Here is a 20,215-nt window from a genome sequence, read left to right as displayed (position 1 = left end):
CCCATTCTCTCTCTTTCCCTCTATCTGTCTTTCTCTGTGTCTGTCACTCTCAAATAAATAAATATTTTAAAAAATTAAAAAAAAAAACATCATTGAAGAACTGAAACCAAATTTTCTCAACTTTTTCACAGACTTGAAGAACAGGAAATCCTCCCCAACTACTATTATGAGGCTAGTAACACCCTAATACCAAAGCCAGACAGAGCTATAACAAGAAAAGAAAACTATATGTCTATATCCCTAATGAATGTAGATGCAGGGATCCTGAACAAGTCCTCATGAATAGAATTCAACAACACACCAATAGCATTAATGACCTTGATTAAGCAGGATTCATCCCAGGAATTTAGGGATGGTTCAAAATACAGAAATTGGTCAACATGATACATCACATAAATAAACTTAATCACAAGAACCACATGATCATTTCAATAGATGCAGAGCAAGCCTTTGACATAATATAACATCATTTCATGATCAAAACTGATCAAAACCCTGGAGAGAATAGGCATGGATGGTTTATGTATCAGCATAATAAAAGCTATATTTAAAGCACCTAAAACCCAAATAATACTTAATGGGGAAAGATTTAAGGAGATCCCATTGAGAATGGGAACAAGGCAGGAGTGCCAACTCTCACCACTGCTCTTCAACATAGTACTAGAAGTACTAACCCAAGAAATAATACAGGAAAATGAAATAAAAAGGATACAAATTAGAAAGGAAGAAGTCAAGTTAGCCCTGTTTGCACATGACATGATTCTATACTTTTGGGCTATACAAGTTAGCCCAAAAGTCTCCATCTCAAAACTTCTAAAGGTAACTCATTCCTTCAGTAAAATGACAGGATGCAAAATCAACACACAAAAATCAGTAACCTTTCTATATACAAAGGAAAAATATACAGAGAAAGAAATCAGCAAGGCTATTCCATTTTCAATACTCACATAAAAATTAAATATCTTGGAATAACACTAACCAAGGATGTGAAAGACCTATATAATGAAAGCACAAAAACCCTCAAAAAGAAATTGAGGAGTACTTGAGAAGACAGAGAGAACTGCCTTGCTCCTGGACAGGTGGCATTAATATTTTAAAAATGACAATTCTACCAAAACCAATATACAGACTTAATGCAACACCAATAAAAATTTGAGCATCATTCTTCACATAAATAGAAAAAAAATGATCTCAAAATTCATATGAAATGGCAGCAAGTCTGGGATATCCAAGCATATCCTCAGCAAAAGAAACACCTCTGAAGGTATCACCATACCCAATCTAAAGCTATACTACAAAGTTATTGTAACAAAAACAGCATGGTACTTGCATAAGAATAGAAATATAGACCAATAGAACAGAATTGAAGACCGCCCTTAAGTTAAGTAACTATTGCTAGTTGATCTTTGATAAAGGTACCAATAATGTAGACTAGAGAAAAGACAGAATCTTCAACAAATGGTGCTGGACATGTGGACAAATTATACTAGAACCACTCATCTCACCATACATAAAAATCAACTCCAAATGTATTAAAGACCCCAATAGAAGACCCAAAGCTCTTCAACTACTGGAAGAAGATACAGGAGGAACTCTCCACTATATAGGAGAGAGGAAGAATTTCCTGAATAATACACCAGAAGCCCAGGAATTTAAACAATCTCTAAATCAATGGGATCTCATAAGCTAAAAAGATTTTGCAGCCGGGCATGGTGGCGCATGCCTTCAATCCCAGCACTTGGGAGGCAGAGGTAGAAGGATTGCTGTGAGTTCAACGCCACCCTGAGACTCCATAGTGAATTCCACGTAAGCCTGGGCTAGAGTGAGACCCTACCTCAAAAAACTAAAAAAAAAAAAAAAAAGATTTTGCACAAACACACCATCAGCAGGGCAAATAGATTACCTATAGAATGGTAGAAAATTTTCCCAACTATACCACTGACAGAGGCCTAATATCGAGGATGTACAAAGAACTCAAAAAGCTAAACAATAAAAAAATTCAAACCACTCACTCAAAATATGGGCTATATAACTGAATAGGAGGTTCTCCAAGTAAGAAAGTCACATGATTTACACACACTTAAGAAAATGTTCAACATTCCTAACCATCAGGGAAATGGAAAATAAAACAACTATGACATTCCACCTTACTCTAGTAAGGACAGCAATCATTAAAAAATCAAACAACAGGGCTGAGATAGCTTAGTGGTTAAGCACTTGCCTGTGAAGCCTAAGGACCCTGGTTTGAGGCTTGACTCCCCAGGACCCACGTTAGCCAGATGCACAAGGGGTGCATGTGTCTAGAGTTCATTTGCAGTGGCTGGAGGCCCTGTCACGCCCATTCTCTCTCTATGTGCCTCTTTCTCTCTCTGTCACTCTCAAATAAATAAGTAAAAATGAACAAAAAAAATCAAATACAAGAAATTTTGGTGAGAATATGGGGAAAAAGGAACCCTTATTTGCTGTTGGTGGGAATGCATATGTGTACAACCACTATGGAAATCAATATTGAAATTCTTTAAAAAGGCTAATATAGAACAACCAACAGACCCTGTTCTTTCCTTACTGGGCATTTACCCTAAGTGCTTCAGTCTTCACTATAGAGATATTTGCTCAACTATGTTTATAGATGCTCAATTCATAATAGCTAAGAACTAGAATCAACCCAGGTTCCCATATGCTGCCCACACACAGTACGGAGAGGCACGGATGGAATCTGGAAGAGAGCCAGTCCTCAGACATTTAGCCTGTCTAGTGCTGGATAATGCTACATGAACTTCTTGGCAAAAAATGGCCAACAATGGTGTGAGGCATCAGAGGTCTAAGCTGCTCAGAAGAAACCAGCCTTACAAGAAGTACACACCAATGCAATGGTGGCACACAGCCTTGGTGAGTAACCGATGGCTTTCTGATTGGTGAAGAGATTCAGTCAGTGGAAAGCAACCCATAAATGGAACTGGGAACTAGGTCAGAATCCAATGGAAACAAAGATATTGCTCTCTAATGTCAGGTTCCCACTAATCTTTGGCTAAAAGAGGGGCTACATTCATCAAAATCTCCCTGAATTAGTAATGCTTATATAATTTCACTTAGGTTTATTTCTTTCTCCATTAGAGAATCTGGTTTTCTTTTTTGGAAGATAGCAAGACCCAAAGTGATAAACCACTCTTCGGATCTCAGCCAAAGCCCAGATGAAACTTCAGAGGAATTGGAAAGACAAACAAGAGTGTTGCTTCCATGGTAAGCCTGACAATCAGTGCCAGGGTGAAGGAGACACACTCTTAAGGTACTTAACACATACCAAAGCAGAAATACAAAGGATCCTAATAAATCATCACTGAAGTAGACTTAAAGTACACCCACCAAGAATCAGGGAACTTTGCAGAAGAGGGGGCAGAAACAGGTTGGGACATCATGCCCAGAGGCATTACCTCTCCCTAATAACTGACTGCTCCTCCCACAATGCATAATCCACAACCTCATGTGGAATAAAGCAATCCCACTGAGGAAGGCCCCTAGCAGAGTGGGGACAGGGCAGAGGGAAAAATGGTACCAACACAATGTATCCATAAAAAGTATGTTCTTAATTAAAAAGAAAGCAGCTCAAAGAAAAAAGTATTCTGTAGTTACACAAAGCAGAGAGGGCACAAAATATAACACTGCCCATTATATATGCCACAAAAGAGACCCAGCTTTTTTTAAAAAACCTTCCTTTCTAGAATATGTTTAAATGTGTTACAAGAGAGTAAGGAAAAGTGGATTATCAATAATTTTTAAGCAAGTGTTCTCTTTTCCCATTCATATCAAATTAATACTTCAGTCTATTAGGATATTCAGTTATATTATAGACATGATTATCCATGAAATACTAAGAAGGCTAGGCAGAAGAAACTTAATCTGAGAGACATGGCTTAAACACTTCAGTTTTCAAGAAGTTGACTTTTTTTATTTTAGAGAGAGTGAGGGGAAGAGAGAGAGAAACAAAGAGAGAGAATTGGTATGCCAGCGTCTCAGCCTCTACAATGAAACTCCAGATGCTTATGCCACCTAGTGGGCACATGCAACCTTGCATTTCCCTCACCTTTGTGCATCTGGCTTCAGTGGGATCTGGAGAGTCGAACATGGATCTTTAGGCATCACTGGCAAATGCCATAATCACTAAGCCATGTCTCCAGCCCATTTTTATCTTCTAATCTCTAGAATCTCACATGAGTGCCTATGTTGGGTGAGCCCATGGACCATTTCTCTCTTTATGCCTTCTCACTTCCTACGTGTATGGTCCATTTTCTATCATTCTAATAAAAAATCTGAGTTAATCAACTAAACAAGAAGGAAGGTTCATTATTTTTGAGTCTTGGTTTGAGGTGTTCCAGTCCTTGATCATGTGGCCACATTTGCCTCAGAGAGGACGATCATAGCATGGAGTGAGTTGTGGAGCAAAGCTTCTCACTTCATGGAGGCTACAGGCAAAGAGAAAAGGGTGAGGGATTTAGCACTAACATCTTAACATCACCTTCAAGGTCACACCCTCAAAGACCTAATTTCCAGGCTGGAGAGATGGCTTAGTGGTTAAGCGCTTGCCTGTGAAGCCTAAGGACCCCAGTTCAAGGCTCAATTCCCCAAGACCCACGTTAGCCAGATGCACAAGGGGCACATGCATCTGGAGTTCGTTTGCAGTGGCTGGAAGCCCTGGCACGCCCATTCTCTGACTGTCTCTATCTGCCTCTTTCTCTGTCTGTCACTCTTAAATAAACAAAAAAAATTTAAAAAGACCTAACTTCCTTCCACAAGGCTCCAACACCTAAAGGTTCCACAGCATCCCAATAGTGTAAAAGGCTGGGAACCAGGCATTTGACACATGATCTTTTGAAGATTCATGAAAGCACACAATCTTAACAATCTAGAACATTGGTTCTCTTGAATGACTGGCCTGTCAGAGAATGCCTAGGGTACCAATGTATTTGCTGAAGTTTGTTCAATCTATAGCACTCCCATATGGTGGTCATTCACAGAGCTGTATAGGCTTCTTTACAACAGAACTCCAAAAGTGGAATAATGTGCCAACTGATTGGATGTGAGTGACAGAAGACATGAAAGATGCTATAACCACAGAAGACTGTCTTCACAACACATAAAATAAAAGAGTGGTTTAAGGAACCAGAAAGCTAAGAGTTGATTCGTTTCAAAAATGTCAAGTCTGAGCTGTTTGTAGGATACCCAGTTATAGAAATGGTCTCAGTTGACACCATTAGGAATGGAGGACTCAATCTCAGGAGACTGTAGACTTAGAAACCCAGATTTAGGAAAAATATGGATAGAAATAAAGTTTGATGGCATGGGTTAGAATCAGACAGTCATAGTGGAGATATAAAGATCAGATCTGAGAACAAAAACTAAAAACAAAGTTATATTTAGTGGAACCAAAACAAAAAAGAGGGAAAAAAACATGAGCTAGAGAGATGACTTAGAGATTAAGGCACTTACCTGTGAACCCTAACAGACCCAGATTTGATTTTCCCATACCCATGTAAGCCATATACACAAGGTGATACATGCATCTGGAGTTCATTTACAGGCACTAGAGGCCCTGGTGCACCTATTCTCCCTCTCTCTCTCTTTCAAATAAATAAATTTTTAAACAGAAGTCAAAAATATTAAATCAAGTATAAAACAGGAGAATTGAAATAAGAAAGAAATAATCATCAGATGATAAAGTTTTAGAGACATGATAGATATAGATTTAAAAGATGATTGATATATAGTTAGATGATAGATAAATAAAGATAGAAAAGTATTTTAACAACTTCTAATTTCTTGTACTTAAAATTATGCTTCTCATAACTGGCATAGCTTCTGGAATCACATGACTGCCTTGAGCAATCCTGGTCTGTTTTTTCCCACGTGATTTCTCAGACCTTATTAGTATGCAAAATATTACAGTGCTTTTTGCAGCTTTATGATGGATCTTGGAAACATCAGCACCAGAGATGTGTCTGTTGTTTTTGACATAAACCAGGAACACGCCAGCTTGGATGAAGCCACTTTTGTCTTCATCACTATAGACACCTTTCCTCTGGCATTCACTGGTGTTGCCACCCCCTTGACCATGCTTCTCCCAATTGTATCCAACATATTGCATTCTGTGAAACACTATTATGTGTGGTTGTGTGAGTTTGTGTTACAGAACATTGTGGCCAGTTCTCATAGATGCAGGACTATGCCTTTCCAGACACTGGGATAGTCTAAGGAGAAAAAACACACATACAGAGAGGTCACTTCTGGAGTTTATTCCTTTGTATGCAAGACCTCAGTAATCCTATTGGATTCTTATTTTATCTTTGTCTTATTCTCTGAAGCTCTTAAGAGCACTTAGGTAATCTATAGCCTAGTATTTTCTTTGGGTCTACTTCTAGTCAATTCAATCTTTATAACCACTCCATAAAACTTAATTTTTAAGCAGCCTTTCCTCCATTTTAATCATTTTCCTCCTAAGATTGCAGGCTGTAATAAAATGTTACAGCTTTTTTAATCACCTTCCAATTCAGAAATTTTGAACCTTTCCCTAGGACTTTCTTGGTCTTCATGCACCTATAGTTGGATGGTACTCCTAAATAGTTATGCACTTTCATCATTCTTTAACAAACCACATGGAATTTGAAATGTTCTTTTTCTTGTTTTATATATAAATATTTTCATCAATATTTAATATTAGTTACCATTTGAGTGAGTAGCTGATGCATTAAACATTACACTAACTGCCTGACATTCATTATATTATTTCATTCTCTCAAAAACCTTTAGATTAAATGGCTTTATGTTCTCTCATTCACAGTTAAAGAAGCTGAGCTTGGAAAGGTTAGGCCCCTATTCCAAAAATCAAACAAAAAACAGCAATGGAGGTAACATTTGAAGCTGACTCCAATGTTGATCATATTCCTTGTAGAAAAATCTATCTTGATTACTTCTGTCTTACTTTTAAAGTATATGAATTGGCTAATTATTTTTATACTTTAAACATTGCACAAAAATTTCATTAATGAAGGCAGGCATCAATTTGTCAATATGGTTCTTTCTAAATCAGAATACCCAAGGATAAAATGCTACACTTAAATTTCCTTTTCCAGTCCACACTTCACATGCTTTTGAGGAATGCCCAATAGACTACCTTTTTTTTTTTTTTTTTTTTTTTTTTTTTTTTTGTTATGTAGGGTCTCCCTCTAGTGCAGGATGACCTGGAATTCACTATGTAGTCTCGGGGTGGCCTCAAACTCACAGCCATCCATCTATCTCTGCCTCCTCTGTGCTGGGATTAAAGGTGTGTGCCATCACACCCAGCAATTATTATTATTTTATTTTTTGAGAGAGACTGAGAGAATATGGGCACACCAGGGCCTTTAAGGCACCATGAAGGAACTCCAAATGCATGTGCCCCCTTGTGTTCATGTGCAACATTGCATGCTTGAGTCACTTTTGTGTCTGGCTATGTGGGACCTGGAGATTTGAACAAGCATTCTTAGGCTTTACAGGCAAGTACCTTATCCACTAAGACATGCCTCCAACCCCAGACTGCCTTCTTTTATGTGACAGTGAGAGAGAGAGAGAATTGGCACACCAGGTTGTCCACCAAATGCAATTGAACTTCAGACATGTGAACCCACTTGTGAGCATGTACGCCCTTCTGCTAGCATCACTGTGCATCTGGCTTACTTGGGACCTGGAGAGTTGAACATGAGTCCTTAGGCTTTGTGGGCAAGTGCCTTAACTACTAAGCAATCTCTCCAACCCCACACTTCACATTTTTATCAACCAATATCCTGTCTCCCAAGAGACACATGTGCTACTTTCCTTCTGTTATTCCCACTGTTATGTTTTTTCTGTCTTACTTACACTGAATTCATTTTTTATTTATTTTTATTTGAGAGAGAGAGAGAAAAAGAAACAATGAGAGAGAGAGAGAGAGAATAGGTGTACCGGGGTCTTCAGATGCTACAAATGAACTCTAGATATATGCACTACATGTGCTTCTGGCTTACATTGGTCCTGGCAGTTGAACGTGGGTCCATTTCTCCTGTCCCCAAAATTAATTTTTATTGATAGACAATGATAAATGTGCACAGGATCACCACAAATTTTTAAATATTCACTAATTTTCATTACCGTATGATATTCACATATTCTACAGTTAGCCCCTCTTTAACTTTTTTTTTTTTTTTTTACTAATAACATACCTTACATGGATATATCATGTGTTGGTACCTTCCCTCCTCCCTGCCTCCATTCCACAAGAGGCCCTCCTCACAAGGCTTGCTGGTACTCCACATGAAGTTGTGGTTATGTATTATGAAAGCTACAGTCAGTTATTGGGGAGAGGCAATGCCTCTGAGCATGACATCCCAACCTGTGGCTCTTAAAATATTTCTGCCCTCTCTTTCCCCAGATTCTCTGATCCTTGGTGGGTGTGTTTCATGTCTACTTCAGTGATGAGCTCTTAAGAGCATCTGTATTTCTGTTTTGGTATGTGTTGAGTATCTTCAGCATCTGACTCCTATACTGTGGTGCTGATTGTCAGGCTCACCATGGAAGCAGCACTCTTGCTTATCTCCCCACTTCCACTGTGGTTTCACCTGGACTTTGACTGAGGTGTGAGGGGTGTTTGATCTCCTCAGATCTCACTACCTTTTGAAAAAATAAAACAGATTCTCTAATGGACAGTGAAATCAGCATAGTTTAAACTAGATAAGCATTGTTAATTTAGGAGAATTTTGATGGATGTAGCCTCTCCTTTAGCCAAAGACTAGTGAGTGCTTCACATTGGCGGGCATAATCTTTGTCACCATTGGATTCTGACCTAGTTTCCAGTTCCATTTATGGGTTGCTTTCCACTGACTGAATCTCTTCACCAATCAGAAAGCCATTGGTTACTCACCAAGGCTGTGTGTCACCATTGCATTGGTGTGTACTTCTTGTCAGGCTGGTTGCTTCTGAGCAGCTTAGACCCCTGCTGCCTCACACCATTGTTGGCCATTTTTCCCCAGTAGCTCATGTCGCACTTTACAGCACTAAATGGGGTTACTCCCTGGTGACTGGCTGTCTTCTGGATTCTAGCCAGGTATCTTCCACAATAGGGCCTTACCTTTTATCTCAGGTGGATAATCAAGTGCTTTCACAGCCTGTATTGTTTTGGGGACCTCATAGGTCTCTCCCATAAACAGCTCAATGTGGGTAGCACTGATTTCTGGTACTGTGAGTTATAGACAGGAGCCAAAAAAAAATCAGGTTAGGCTTAATTCTACCTCCTCTAGGGCCATTATTTTAGGGCTCTCCCTCTATACTTTTGTTGAGGATTGTATCTTTCTGTCTACCTAAAAGGAGAAATGTTTCTATGGTACCAGCTCATTTTGGATTTGGTTTTGTGAGTATTCCTCTCACCCAACCCTTTACTTCTCCCCAGACACTTCCATCTCTATTGTCTGGGGCTCCAGTTGCCTATCCAGTATGTCAGCAACTCAAAGGTTCCAGGTTTGGAACCATAGATAAGTGAAAACTTATGGTGTTTTTCTTTCTGTGATTGTGTGTGCTTGCTGGGTATCATCTGTTCTAAGTCCATCAATTTTCCTACAGATTTCATTGTGTTTTTTTGTTCTTACTGCTGAGTAGAATTCCATTGTGTATATGTACCTCAACTTGTTTATCAATTTGTCTAATGATGGGCACCTGGGTTGATTCCAGTTCTTAGCTATTATGTATCAAGCAGCTATAAACATGATTGAGCAAATATCTCTGTATTGAAGCACATATGCATTCCCACCAACAGTGAATGAGGGTCCTTTTCCCCCATATCCTCACCTACATTTTTTCTGTTTGATTCTTTTATATATATATTTAGTTTTTTTGAGGTAGGGTCTCACTCTAGCTCAGGCTGACCTGGAATTCACTATGTAGTCTCAAGGTGGCCTACCTCCACCTCCTTAGTGCTGGGATTAAAGGCATGCACCACCATGCCTGGCTGTTTAATTTTTTTTTTTTTTTTTTTAATGACTGCCTTCCTTACTGGAGTAAGGTGGAATCTCATAGGTTTGTTTGTTTGTTTGTTTGTTTGTCATTTCCCTGGTGGTTAGGAATGTTGAACATAAGGATGTTGTGTGTTAGTCATTTGTATTTCTTACTTGGAGAACTCCCCATTCAATTCTTTAGCCCATTTTTGAGTGGACAATATGATATTTTATTTTTTACTTTTTTGAATTTTTTGTACATTCTAGATATTAAACCTCAGTCAGTGATAGCTGGAGAAAATTTTCTACTGTTCTGTGGGTAACCTATTGGCTCTGATTATGGTATATTCATCTATGCAAAAGCTTTTTAGCTTCATGTAATTCCACTAGTTGAAAGATTATTTAATTTCCTGGGCTACTGGACTATTATTCAGGAACTCATTCTGATATGGAGAGTTCTTCCTATTTTATATTCCAGTAGTTGAATATTTCCAGATCTTATATTAAGTTCTTTAATCCATTTGGGGTTGATTTTTATGTGTAGTGAGATGAGTGGGTCTAGTTTCATTTTTCTACATGTGATTACCCAGTTTTTCTATCACCATTTGTTGAAGATGCTGTCTTTTCCATCTCCATTATTGGCACCTTTGTCAAAGATTAAGAAGCTGTAGCTGGGCTGGAGATATAGGTTAGCAGTTAAGGCACTTGACTGCAAAACCAAAGAACCCAGGTTTGATTCCCTAGGGACCATGTAAACCAGATGCACAAGATGGCTCATGCATCTGGAGTTCATTTGCAATGGCTGGAGACCCTGGTGTATCCATTCTCTTTCCCTCTGCCTCTTTCTTCCTCCCTATCTCTCAAATATATAAATAAAAATAAAAATAAATTGCTGGGTGTTGTTGTGCATACCTTTAATCCCAGCACTTGGGAGGCAGAGGAAGGAGAATCGTCATGAGTTCAAGGCTACCCTGCAACTACATAGTGACTTCCAGGTCAGCCTGGGCTAGAGTGAGAACCTACCTTGTAAACCACCTCCCCAAAAGAAAACAAACTGAGGGGAAAAAAGGAATGTGCAGCTACTTGACCTACGGTCTGGGTATTCAGTTCTATTCCATTGGTCCATATTACTGTTTTTATGCCAGTAGCATGCTGTTTTGTTGCCAAGGCTTTATAATATAGCATTAGATTGGGTGTAGTGATATTTTCAGTGGTTTTTCTTTTGCTGAGGACGCTTGGGTAATTCAAGGCCTGTTACCATTCCAAATGAACATTTAGATTATTTTTTTCTATTTCTGTGAAGAATGATGCTGGAATTTTTATTGGTATTGCATTAAATTTGTATGTTGCTTTTGATACAATTTCCATGTTCACAATATTAATTCTACCTACCCAGGAGCATGAGAGGTTATTCCAGCTTCTCAAGTCCACCTCAATTTCTTTCTTGAATTTATTTATGTTTTCATTATATAGGTCTTTCACATCCTTAATTAGTGTTATTCCAAGGTATTTAAATTTTTTTGTTACTATAGAAAATAGGATAGCTTCACTTATTTTTTTCTCTGTATGTTTTCTCTTTGTATTTTTGTGTGTTTAAGTTTTGAGATGGAGACTTTTTGTTTCACTTTATATATCAGATCATATTATTTGAAAATAGGGTTAGTTTGACTTCTTCCTTGACAATATGTATCCCTTTTATTTCTTTCTCCTATCTTCTTTCTTGGGCTAGTACTTCTAGTACTATGTGGCAAAGCAATGGTGAGAGTTGGCGCCCCTGACTTGTTCCCAACCTCAATGGGAAATCCTGGAGTCTATCCCCATTAAGTATTATTTGGGCTTTAGATGCTTTATATATAGCTTTTACTGTGTTGCGATATAAACCATCCATGCCCATTTTCTCTAACATTTTGATCATGAAGTGTTGTTGTATTTTTTAAAGGGCTTTTCTATATCAATTGAGATGATCATGTGGCTCATATTACTAAGTTTATTTATGTGTTGTATTACATTCACCAATTTCCATATGTTGAACTATCCCTGCATCCCTGGAATGAAGCCTACTTGATCAAAGTGGATAATGCTTTTGATATGTTGTTGAATTTGGTTTGCAGGGATTTTATTCAGGATCTTTGCATCTAGGTTCATCAGGGATATAGGCCTATACTATTCTTTTCTTTTTATATCTCTGTCTGGTTATGGTATTAGGGTAATACTAGCTCCATAAAAGGAGGTAGGGAGGACTCTATAGTCTCCAATTATGTGAAACAGCTTAAGAAAAATTGATTTCAGTTCTTCCATGATATAATTCAGCTCAGGACAGTCTTCATTGTGTCTCATATGATTAGATAAGTTGTGTTATCATTGTCATTTAATTGTAGAAATTTTAAAATTTCTTTCTTTGATTTCTCCTACAACCCATTTGTTGTTTAAAAGTGTGTTGTTTAGTCTACAGAAGCTGATGGAGTTTCTCATGTGTCTCTTGTGGTTAATTTCTAGTTTTAAAGCATTGTGATCTGATATGATAGAGGAAGTTACTTCAATTTTCCTGAATTTATTGTGGCATGATGTATGGTCTATTTTGGAGAAGACTATGTAAGCTTCTGAACAGAATGTGTATTCTGTAGAGTTTAGGGTAAAAAGTTCTGTAGATGTTCTTTAAGTCTAGCTGATCTATGGTATTGTTGAGCTCTATTATTTCCCTGTTGATTTCCTGCTTGGATGATCTAATGATAGTGGAGTACTGAAGTCTCTGACTAAGGTAGTGTTGGTATTTATTCTGTTTTGTTTTCAAGTAGGTTTTGTTTTATAAACTGTGGTGCACCTGTGTTTGGTGCATATAGATTTATGATTGTGACATCCTTATGTTGAATTGTTACCTTGATGAGTAAGAAGTGGCCTTCTTTGTCCTTTTTCATCACTTTTGGTAGGAAGTCTACTTTATCACATATTAATATACCAACACCTGCTTGTTCTTATTTCCATTTGCTTGCAGTATCATTTCCTATTCTTTCACACTGAGGAGGTCTCTGTATTTAGTGGTAAGGTGAGTTTCTTGAATATAGTAGATAGAAGGGTCCATTTTTTTTTTTTAATTTACCCTGTTAACTTCTGTCTTTTGTTGGGTGAGTTAAGACCCTTAATTTAAAGGTTACAATGTGAGGTTCAATTTTGATCCTTGCCATGATTGTGTTTTATGGGGCTTTGGGCTTTTCTGTGTGTTGTCCTTTTAAAGCCTGGTCTAGTTATGGTCATTGCGATCTTCTTCTTCTACGTTCTTAAGATTGGTTGTTTAGCTCTTCTGTGTGTAGTATTCCCTAAAGTTTTCTCTGTAGCTTTGGCTTTGTGTTCATATAATCCTATAGTTGACTTTTTTCATGGAAAGTTTTCCTTTCACTATCTATTACAAGGGATACTTTCACTGGGTACAGTACCTTGGGTTGGAAGCCAGAGTTTTTTGGACTTTGAAGGGTTCCCATTGAGATATCTGAGGTAATTCTGATGCCTTTGTATGCAGTGAGTTGTTTCTCTTGCTGCTTTTAGCACTCTGTCTTTTTTGTTGTTGTTGTTTGTTTTCATTGCTAAGAGCTTTAACTATGATGTTCCTTGGAGAATTTCCTCTTTGATCCTGTCTGTTTGGTGTTCTGTGAGCCTCTTGCATCTGAATGGGCCTGTCTTTTGAGAGATTGGGGAAATTTTCTTCAATACTTTTGTTGAATATGTTCTCTATACCTCTGACTTGGATTTCCTACCCTTCTGCTATACCAATGATCTGGGTATTTGGTCATTTTAGGGTGTCCCTTGTATTCTGCTTGCATCAATTTTTGAGTATAGCAAAGCTTTTGGCCTCCTGATCAGTTTCTTCTGTCTTGTCTTCCAGTTCAGAGATTCTGTCTTCCACATAAGTAACTCTGCTATTGAGGGTTCTAATGAGGTTAAAAGCTGTATTTGATCTTTGTTTTCTGTTGTGTTATTTTTCACCATGTCCATCTGTTTTTTGAGGTAAGACTTCAGTTTGAAATCTGATTTTCTTAATGTTTTCTGGAATTCATTCTTGCATTTGATCAAATTCTTTGCATTTGATTATTAAGCATATCCAACTGGTTATTGAGATCTTCCATTTGTTGATTTACCTTCAATTCACTTATATCTTTTTTGAGACTTCTAAGGTTTTCTTCAATTAAATTAAGCCTAGTGGCTCAGTGCTCTAAGAGATGATTCCGCTCATTTTCATTTGTGCGATTGTTGAGGTTTGATGGCTTGCTTCCAGTTCAGCAATTCTTTTGAATAGGATCACATTGGTTGTTGTGTTTTCATTTAGGGATTCAATTTCTATTGCTTCCTCTATGATTTCATTGGAGGCTTCCACTGTGGGACTATGCATTCTTGGAGGTGATCTCTCAGTGTTCTTTCATTGTTTTTTGTTGTTGTTGTTGTTTGGTGTTTTTTTTTTTAATTGTGGTCTTCCCATCTTGGGGAAATTTTTTATTCTATTGAGGGGGAAGCAGGTATTTGTCCTTGTGGGATCTTCAGTGGGTATGCTGTTTTAATATGAACTGGATTGGTGTATGATGGGGTTATGATGACAGATGCACATATTGTGGGGATTGCAATATATCAAAGGTACCTGGAGAAATCGGACACGGGGAATTGTGAGCTCTGACCTACTCACTCCACTTGCACTACTCTTCAGTATATGAGGACCAGGGGCTTGGGATACAGGAACTGGGAAGCTGGAGAGCCAGGAGTAAGAGGCCAGCTCCTACAGTGGCCCATAAACCCTCTTCCTGAGAAGAATGAAATGGGCCTGTTTCCACAGCAAGCTTTCAGGGTCCAGGCAGCTCCAAATCAGCATCAGCAGAACAGAAACCAGGGAACTGGGAGGTAGGGAAGGAACCAGAAGCTCTGGACAACTCACTGTACACACACACCCTCCAGAGCAGGAGATCCATGAGCTGAGGACCTAAGGACCCTTCAGTCAGGAAGGTGGAACAAGAGGCCTGCTTCTGCAGCAAACTCACAGGATCAAGGCAGTCGCAAGTCAACAGCAGGGGACTGACTGGGACCAAGGAACTGGGAGGAGGAGGGAAAACAGGGAGATCTGGCCTACTCACTCCATGCACACACCCTCTGAAGCCTCACTCTTTTTAAATAAATAAATATTTACTTATTTATTTCCAAGAGAGAATGGAGAGGGAGAAAGAGGCAGATAGAGAGAATTGGCACTCCAGGGCCTCCAGGTACTGCAAACGAACTCCAGACACATGTGCTGTATTTTGCATCTGACTTACATGGCTTCTGGCAAATCAAACCTGAGTCCTTAGACTTCACAGGCAAGTGCCTTAACTGCTAATCCATTTCTCTAGTCCTTGATCATGATTTCATTAATTTTAATCAGCTGGTTACTGAGATCCTTTATTTGTTGACCCACCTTCAATTCATTTATCTCTATTTTGAGGCTTCTCTGTTTTTGTTTTCAATTAAGTTAAGCCTAGTGACAAACGCTGAGTACTCTAAGAGATAATTTTGCTCAAGTTCAATTATGTGATTGTTGGGGTTTTTTGATCATTTGCTTCCAGTTCGGCAATTCTCTGATCAGGATCACATAGTTTGTTTGCTTTCATTTTGGGATTTGTTTTCTGTTGTTTCCTCTATGATTTCATTGGAGGCTTCCATTTTGGGACTAGGCACCTTTGTTGGAGATCTGTCAGTTATCTGACAGATAACTTTTTTTTTTTTTTTTTTGCATTGTTGTCTACCCATCTTTGGGTGACAGTCTTTTTTTATTGAAGAGGGAGCAAGTATTTGTCCTCTTAGGATCTTCAGTGAGTGTTCTGTTTTAAATGTGAACTGCATTGGAGTAGGATGGGTTATAAATGCAGATGTGCAGATTGTGGACATTGAGAGTACATCAAAGGTACCTGAAGAAATGGGAGGTATGGACAAGAAGCCCACTCTCACAGTGACTTGCTCTGGCTCAGGGAAACAAGATATTGGGGACCCAAGGCCTGGTCAATCCAGAAGCCAGAGCAAAAGGCCTGCTTCTACAGCATGCACAAAGAGTCCACACTGCCCCAAGACAGCAGCAGGGGTACCAAGACCAGGGAACTTGGAGGTTGGGAATTAACCAGGAGGTTTGGCACACATTCGTCAGAACACGGGATCTGGGAGTTGGGGACCCAGTGGCCATTCAGTCCAGAAGGCAGAGCAAGGATTAGAGTTAAGTTTTGTGTATGTGTAATATATATATATATATATATATATATATATATATATATATATATATATATATATTCATTTGAAAGTGACAGACAGAGAGATAAAGAGGCAGAGAGAGAGAGAGAGAGAGAGAGAGAGAGAGAGAGAGAATGGGTGCGCCAGGGCCTCCAGCAACTGCAAACGAACTCCAGATGCATGTGCCCCCTTGTGCATCTGGCTATTGTGGGTCCTGGGGAATCAAGCCTTGAACTGGGGTTTTAGGCTTCACAGGCAAGCCATCTCTCCAGCCCAACTTTTGTATATATATTCTTATCAAATATAATTGTCTCTAAAATAGTAATATATAAGCACTAATTACATTAAGCATGTAAGTATGTATGTATATGTACATATATCATGCATAAATAGATATAAATAATATATTAAAGTTTATTTATACATACTTATGCATATATATTAGATATTATTGTGTGAATGTTATTTTTTTATTGTTTTATTATGAAACTTACAGTATAAACTTGTTCTATATTGTTCATTTTCCCTTGGGTTATAATCTTATATCTTCTTTCTTCCACCTTCTTTCCATTATATGTGGTTACTGTGGGTCTTTTGCACCAGCCAGTCTCTGTGGAGTGAAGGACAATGTCTCAGGAGGACACATATTCTCACCTTGTGGCTATTAAAATCTTTCTGCTCCACATTTCTTCCACAATGTTCCTTAAGCCTTGGCTGGCATGTTTTAAGTCTCCTTGTTTTGTTCAGCTTTCTGCATTCTCTGAATTTCTGCATTGATGAGTTCTGAGTCTCCTCAATGACTATCACAATCTCCCTAAAGGAGGTTGTCAGGCTAGCAATGAAACATTCATTTTTAAAATCACCATTCCTCTGTATTGTCCTTGGCCCTGGCAGATGTGATAGAGATGACTCATCTGTGGCCATGCTAAATAGGCAGTTAGCTATCTTTTCTTATAATATTGATGGATTTTGGTTTTCTGTTATATTCACTGCCATTTGAAAAAAGTATAGTGGAGTGAGAGCAGCATGGATCAAATGGGATATTCATACTATTTAAAAGACTTTTTGATGGCCATACCTCTCTTCTTAGCCAGAAAATGGTGGGATCTTATTTTTAGAGTCTATGGCCTTCTTATCCATAGGATTGAAACTTGGTTCTTAGGAGCAGGTATGAATTCCCTCTGACTGAGAAAGTCTCATATCCAGTCATAGAGCAGTTGATTATCCTATCTCCTGAGCACATTTTGGACAGATGGTTGATTTGTTAGCTTGCAGGATCTCCTGCTTGTTTACATTGTTTGTGACCAATATCCATCAGCAGCTCATATAACACTTCCAGCACTATGAGGCCTAGCCAACAGGGAGATGGTTTCATTCTCAGTTCTAGCACAGTCTCTCACTATCTTGTGTCCACAGCCTATGGTTTCTTCAGCAATAGGGTCTTTCTACTTAGCTATGGTTTCTTCAGCAATAGAGTCTTTCTACTTAGCTTTGGTGGGTAACCACGTGCTTTGGCAATGTCCTGCATTCTTTTAAGAACCTCATGGGCCTCCCTAATCAACAGCTGTCTGTGAAGAGTATCCCAGTTTTGGCACTTGGATATACCAGCCAAAGCCTGTGTTCTTAAGGTTAAGTTTTCTTCATCCCCTACAGGGTACTTTGTCCTGACAATTCCCCCCTCCCTCCTACTAAGAGTTATATCTTTTAATTAGCTAACCAGGAGAAAAGTTTCTATGGCACTGACTCATACTGTTATAGTTTTGTATAATCCTGCCCCAGCCCCACCCTTCCTTATCCTCATCCTCTGAAAGGCCCTTCCACTGTCTGAATTCTGTCCCTCCACTTGCCTGTCAAGAATCTCCTCCCTTTAAAAGAAAAATCGCCTCCCTGTTTGCATTGCTATTCTCATTCTAGTTCCTTACCAGTACTATTGATGCTTACTACTACTTACAAACAAATCAAGCTGTTCCATGAACCACAAATGAGGCAGAACATTATGGGTTTGTTTTCCTGAGCCTGTATGACCTGACTTAGTATGATTTTTACCGAGTTCTTCCATTTTCTGGCAAATTTTGATTTTGCTTTTCTTACCACTGAGTAGAATTTCATTGTGCATATAATCTTCACTATCCTTCTGATTCCTAGATATAGCTGAACAAGTATCTCTGTAGTAAAGAGTAGAATCTTTATGGCATATGTCCAGGAGAGGTACAGCTGGATCAATGGTAGATCTCTTTTTAGATTTTTAAGGATCATCAATATTGATTTCCACAATGGCTTTACAAATTTGCACTCCCACCAGCAGTGGATGAGGGTTCCTCATTACCCACAGCCTCATCAGCATTTGTTGTCATTTGGGTTTTTTTTTAATGAGAACCATTCTGACTGGAGTAAGATGGAATCTCAAAGTCATTTTAATTTGCATATCTCTGATGCCTAAAGATGATGAGCATCTTTTCAGGCTTTTATTTGACCCTTTGTATTGTTTATTTTGAGACTCTTTGCCCCATTTTTTTTTTTTTGAGTGAGCTTGCTTATTTTTCATTGTTAGGTTTGTTAATTTTTTGTAAAATTCTAGATACTAAACTGCTTTCAAATGGATATATATAGGATATATAGCTGGAGAAGATTTTATCCATTTTGTAGGTTCCTGATTGAATCTGTTGATGGTTTCCTTATCTTTACAATAGCTTTTTAGTTTCATGAGATCCCAGTGGTGCAGTGTTTATCTAATTCCTTGAAATACTGATGTCTCATTCAGAAAGTCTTTTCTTACACCCACATCTTAGAGTGTTGTCCCTATTTTTCCTTCTAGTAATTTTGGAGCTTAAGGTTTTATACTGAGGTCCTTGATCAAATTAAAGTTGATTTTTGTACAGGGTTGTACTGAGTCTATATTCCTTCTACATGTGGTTATCCAATTTCTCCAGCAACATTTGTTGAAAATGCTGTTCTTTTCTCCAGTGTGCATTTTTTCCCTTTTTGACAAAGATAAGGTAGCTATAGTTACTAACCCTTAAACCTGAAAGTTCTATTCTATTCCATTGATCTATGTGTCTGTTTTTCTGCCAGTACCAACACTGTTTTTATTATTATGTCTTTGTAGTATATTTTGAGGTCAGGTATGGTGAAATCTCCAGTAGTATTCCTTTTGCTAAGGATACTTTTGGCTATCTGAGGCATTTGTGCTTCTATATTAATTTTGATATTATTTTTTCTAACCTTGTGAGCAATGTTGCTATAATTTTTTGGGGGATTGCATTGAATCTGCATGTTGCTTTTGGTAGTATGGCCATTTTCACTATATTAATTCTGATCTATGAGCATGGGAGGTCTTTCCGTCTTCTCATGTCTTAATTTCTTTCTTCAGTGTTTTCATTGTAGAGGTCTTTCAACTTATTAGTTATGAATATTTCAAGATATTTAATTTTGTGGCTATTTTAAAACCGGAAAGTTTTCCTGATTTCTTTTTCCATATGTTTGTCAATGGTATATACAAAGGCTACTGATTTTTGTATATTAATTTTGGTGTAGTCACTTATATATAGATTCATATCATAGGACTACTTTGACTTCTTCCTTTCTAACTTATATCCCTTTTCTTTCTTTCTCTTCTCTTATCACTTGAGTTAATATTTCTACTATGTTGAAAAACAGTAGTGAGAATGGGTAGTCCTGTCTTGTTCAAAACCTTAATGGAAATGCTTCAAGTTTTTCTCAATTTAGTATGATGTGAGCCTTCTGGCTGTGATATATGGCCCTAATTATGTTGAGATATGTTGCCTCCATTCCTAGGCTCTCCAGTGTTTTAATCATAAAGGGATATTGTATTTTTTCAGAGGCCTTTTCTACATCTATTGCAATGATCTTATGATGCCTGTCTTTAAGACTGTTTATGTGATATATTATATTTATTGATTCCCATTTGTTGAACCATCCCTATTATCCTTGGGGTGAAGCCTACTTTATTGATATGGATGGTATTTGTTGTT

Source organism: Jaculus jaculus, chromosome 12 (assembly GCF_020740685.1).
Source record: "Jaculus jaculus isolate mJacJac1 chromosome 12, mJacJac1.mat.Y.cur, whole genome shotgun sequence".
Lineage (NCBI taxonomy): Eukaryota > Metazoa > Chordata > Mammalia > Rodentia > Dipodidae > Jaculus > Jaculus jaculus.
This window is presented reverse-complemented; position numbering follows the sequence as displayed.